Raw genomic sequence first — 5,662 nt, 5'->3', positions numbered from 1 at the left:
CTAATGATGCCTCCTACATAGAAGGGTTGTTATTCAAAGAGATTATGAGGATCCATGGTTTGCCACTGAGAATTGTGAGTGATAGAGACACAAAATTTGTGAGCCACTTTTGGTGAACCTTATGGAAGAAACTTGGTACCAACCTTTCTTTTTCATCTATATACCATCCACAATCTGATGGTCTAACTAAAGTAGTTAAAAGATCCTAGGGTTATTTGCTAAGATGTCTCACCAAACAACATGGTCAAGCTTGGGATCTAGTATTGGGACAAGTAGAGTATGCCTACAATGACTCTATAAATAGGAGCACAAACCAAAGTCTATTTGAGATTGTATATGGATGTCATCCAAGGGGTATCTTAGAACTTAGAGGCCTCAGTTCCATGGACCATGTAGGAGTGCCCAAGGTGAAAAATTTGCAGAGAATATGAAGGAGATACATGAACAGGTCAAGAAAACATTGCAGCAAAACAATGATAAATACAAGAAACAAGCAAACAAAATAAGGAGAGAAGCACACTACAAGGTAGGTGATCTAGTTATGACCGATCTGAGAAAGGAGAGACTCCCTAAGGGGCAGCCTAGAAAACTATGGATGAAGAAGATTGGTTCTCTTAAGTTTGTGCATAAATATGGCAATAATTCCTGTGAGGTAGAACTACCACCAAACTTGGGTATATCACCAATCTTTAATGTATGTGATTTGTTTTAGTATAATGGAACTTAGTTAGCCACAAACCAAGAAGAGCCTACTACTATTGAGGATGTAGATAGGATACAAGACCTACCTCCAAACCAACCGGTGATATTGGATTGCATTCTAGATTCCAAGATTGTTAAAAGATAAGGAAAGGAGACTATAGAGACTACCTGGTTAAATGGATAGGTATACCTAAATTTGAAGCTACATGGATGTCAGAAGTAGATATACTGAAGCATGGAACCATTGTTCAAGCCCTACAAACTCAAGGGACTTGAGTTTTTACTACCCCGGGAGTATGGTGCAGGGGCACTTAACAATTTTGTTGAGTTTGTTTCCGGTATGTTGGAATCATTTTCTTAGCTTTGTCATAAGGCCAATAGGCCATTGAGTGTGTGTTCAAATGATTGTAAGGGCCCTAAGAGTCTCTATTTGGCCAATGTTGGCATGTGAGCTCTTAAGGATGCCAAGTAGAGCACTTGCTAGGATAAGTTGTTTTTGGGTTAATGTAGGTTGTTTGGTGTTATTTTGAGGTTGTTGAGGTCATATGAGTCACTTGGAAGTGACCAAGTTTGGGGTTGATCAAAGTTGCTCACCCAATGCAAAAATTGCAAAAGTTGCTCATAGCAACTTTGCAACATTTTTCATCAAATCTTGTACACCAAAGGCTAGTTGGTTGTCACAATTGGTTATGAGAATGTGTAACTACTCCAAGGCCAGCATAAGGCTTGTAAAGGCTGATGAGAATTAGTTCTTGAATATTTGAAGCAAATAAACAAGTTTAGTTTTTCCATATAGTGTGTTTTCCAAGTTATTACCTATTCTTGGCAAGTTTGTACGGCTTGTATGGATTGATAATTCCCAAACAGGGACATGGATTGCTATACTGGTGTATTATCTTCATTTTTTTTTTGTTTTGAAGTCTTGAAGTGTTTTAGTTTGTAAGTAATCTTCTTTTTGTTGCAGGTAGGTGCAAAAGTAAAAAAAACTAGGGTTTTGAGAGCACAATGGTTCCAACCTAACATTTTATGGTGGATATCCACTCTGAAACCTTGTGGAATGTTAGGTTGCAATGTATTTTATGTTTTCTTTTTGGTTTTTAGATAGGGGAAGCTAAATGAAATATTTTCCACCATACCCTAGGCTAGGCATGTTGAGTTGGAAAGCATTAGGTAACATAGGTAACATACCCTAATTGGGTGAATCTGATGGATGGAGGTGAAGGATGGTTGAATTGTAAATTCTTATGGAATACAGACCTAAAAATAACATTAGTTCACTTAGGCAATAGGATTGGTGAAGGTGTTTAAGAAAATCCCTACTTTTTAGGCCTAGGAAGGTGCAATTAGGCCTAGTTAGCCCTATAAGGGTTAGACATGTTAACTATAGAACCCACCTCTAGTTTTGAGACATTGTATGTAACCCCCAAAATGGTGTCTAGAATAGCAAAGTGTTCATAGGCTTGCTAAGAAAGATAGGCAGATAATTACAGAACACCTCGCTGATAGGGCTACTAGAATTAGGTCTCCTATTAGGCCTAAAAGTGCAGTTTGCTTGTGAAGCTTGGGATAGGTAAATACCAAAGCTCTTGAGGAAGGATTAGGGCTCAAAATGCATTCAAAAGCATCCATCCTTGTGTCTGTAATGTGGGGAATGAAGATCCTATGGTAGAGTGGTTGAAATATCAGGTTGAGTGTGAAGAGAGTTAGTAAATAAGGTCTCCTAAGAAAGAGTATGGAGCTGACAAAACCAAATGTTCTTATCCTAGTCTAAGGACCTTGGAAAGGTTAGAGAGGGTAAGTCCTGCAGACCCTTGGAGGGTGTGAAGGTGTAGAACCATTGGAAGGTTCTAGTGTAGCTTTGAGGAGACACCAAGACAACATAGCCACAAGTAGGCATGAGTCGATTCCCTCTACATCATTTATCCTCCACATAATCCACCCCAAGATTTTCCATATAATCAGCAGGGGCATTCCCTTCTTGATATGTGTGCAAATATTTAAAGTCCTCTAGGTTGGCAAACATGATATTGTTAGTATAAATAGCATCTTTACATACTTAGGTTGTCATATCTTAAAGAATGAATTCTTCACACTCATTTTAAGTTTACTTTGGATTTTTTTTGCTTTGATCTTAGCTCATATGATTGAGACATGTGTCTTCATCATTAGAGACATTGAATACATACATACTTGCCACTTTCTAGCACAGATATCATTCAAGATACAAAACTGTTTCACTCTTGGAGGGGTAGAGATATACTATGTTCTACCTTCCTAGAATGTTTTCTTTTCCTATATATACAAGATGTCTCAATGTACATTGAAACTCTTCATTTTATAGGGTAGACAAACCATTATGCATAGTTTGTTCACTTGTGAAAGGTTGTTTCATTCTTTGAGATCTTGGAATTCTCCAACATGGTATCAAAGCCATGAATGTATACTACTTCCTACATTAAGGTGGCTCCAACATATATTTATTTCATCAACGTTCCATGGATGGATACAACCATTACACCAAAAATGCTAGAGAGGCAAAGAAATACCCTTCATTTTGCTAGATTTTCTAACTTTTTTTTTTTTTACAATTTTTTTTAATTTTTTGTCATTTGAGTATTGTACAAATCTTTACAATACGAAAAATTTGTAAAAAGTAAAAAAATTAAAATATGGCTAGAATAAAATTTTGTCAATTTTCTCATTATGCGATTTTGATCAAACTTTTGTTTTTACAAGTTATTTTTTTATCTTATTTTGTAGGTTTCTAAAAGTTTTCTCTCCTTGTTTTGTTAGTCATTATTTTTGTGGCATTACTTTGTTGTGATCTATTTCCTATTTGGAGGTCTCTCTATTGTACGGTTTTTTATATTATTATTTTTCTATCTTTTTGACAATTAAATATTGTTGAAAGGTTCTCCTTAATCTATATATCTTAGGAATTTCATAATTTTTAAAAAAATCTTCTCATAAATAATCAACATTGAAAGCTACCTAGTAGATATATTCTCCACATTTCTCTACTTGGAAGACAAAAGTAGAGAGAAATTTAAAAGTAGAGAGAAATTTACCCTGAAATTATCTATTCAAAGTATCTTGAGGCTTCAATAAAGCTGGTAGGTATGAATGCATTCACATATTGTTTTAGCTTTTCTTGGGAGATTGTCACATAAATAGTATTTCTATCAGCCATTGTTTATAATTTAGCATTGTGTGGATCATATAATTAGTAGAGTACCTCAACCATTTCACTTAAAGCCTCAATCAAAAGAAATCATATCATTGTTTGAGTCATGTGCTGAAATCAAAGAAGTTGATGCTTGTTCTTTCATATTCCTATTTAAAATGAGAATTCATCGTGCACACAATCATATTGTTTCTTCCAAAAGAAATAAATGTTCTTCACCATTCATCAATCATCTTTATTATCCAATTTTTGATCATCTACCACTACTAGAGGCATATTTTTTAGGGGAGGATACATGGTTTATCTTCTCATCTCAACTTTGGGAGGGAGCATCTCTCACATGGAATTATTTCCTTCTCACATTTTGGGAGGAGGGAACCACGTAGATCTTATCTCTTTTATCTCCTATGAGGGGGACATTTGTTTTACATTTCTTGGGAATTAATTCTTGGGGTTCCATGATGAGTCCTTCTTTTACCTGATATCTTCTTCACTTGTACATATCATTTTATTACATCATTTATCTTTTTGGGAGTGGTTTTTGTTTCCAAATGGGTTTTTAATTTTTAATATATTTATGATATATTTGTACATGATTAAAACATGGTCTAGCATCTGTGATTCATTATCTTCCATATATTACCCTCTAAGTCACACGTAAGATGATGTTAGTATAAATAGTTTCTTTACATATCTAGTTAGGATATCACCTTTATAAGATCGACTATTGAAACTTGCCTTAAGTTTACATGATTTTTTAAATATTTTTTTCTCACCTCATGTGGTTGAGACATGCACACTTATCACTTGAGACACCTACTACATGCATAGTTATTACTTTCTAGCACACATGCTATTTCAAGTAGACAAGTGTTTCACCTTTTGAAGAGTAGTTAGTCCTTGTGTTCTACCTTCTTACCTTCTCTTTCTTGCTTATATATGAAATATGTATTACTGTATATTGAAGAAATTTATTTCATATTATAGAAACACTATTATACATAATAATTTTTACTTATGGAAGATTCCTTCATGATTTTAGATCTTTCCATCCTCCAAGAGATTATAATTGGTTAAGTCATGGTTAGAATATCCAACAAATATAGTCATGTTTTACTTATGATTTTTTATATACACATTACTAATATTTTATATAAAATAATATTTAATACTAGCTAAGAGCATTCATTACTCAGTATGAGTTCTTTCCTTATAAACTATTTTCATATAGATTTTTTATTATCAAAGTGGTCTAACCATAAAATGGAATATCTAAACTACGCATCCATCAATATATTCATAGCTTCTTAGTGTAGTCTCTCATATAACATTTTATTTTAAATAAAGTTGAAGTGTGTATTTTTAGGGTGGCTTCTACGAGTAGGTTTAGTGGGGAACCATCCCATTGTGGGGATTGAGGGGGGAACACAAATTTCTAAACTATTGGTCAAATGTCTAATCAAACAAGTGAAAATAAATTTTGGGTTGAGTAATTTATTTTCCTAAAATGGTTTTAGCTAGGAGGAGCTACAAAATTATTCTCTTTATCATTCACAATAGCTACAAATATAGTATTATTATCAATAAAGTATTGAATATTATTTTTCAACTAGTAGCATTTTTTAGTATCATGACCAAGTTGATGGTGATATTGACATAAAGTTTTAGGATCATGATGAGAAGCTGACAATGGTTTAGAATGGTCAATTGGCTTGATGGAATAAATTTGCAACACACTAGTATTCATCAATATCAACATTATACTATGCAAAGACT

This window comes from Cryptomeria japonica, chromosome 5 (assembly GCF_030272615.1).
Source record: "Cryptomeria japonica chromosome 5, Sugi_1.0, whole genome shotgun sequence".
Classification (NCBI taxonomy): Eukaryota; Viridiplantae; Streptophyta; class Pinopsida; order Cupressales; family Cupressaceae; genus Cryptomeria; species Cryptomeria japonica.
Note: the sequence above shows the minus strand (reverse complement) of the source record.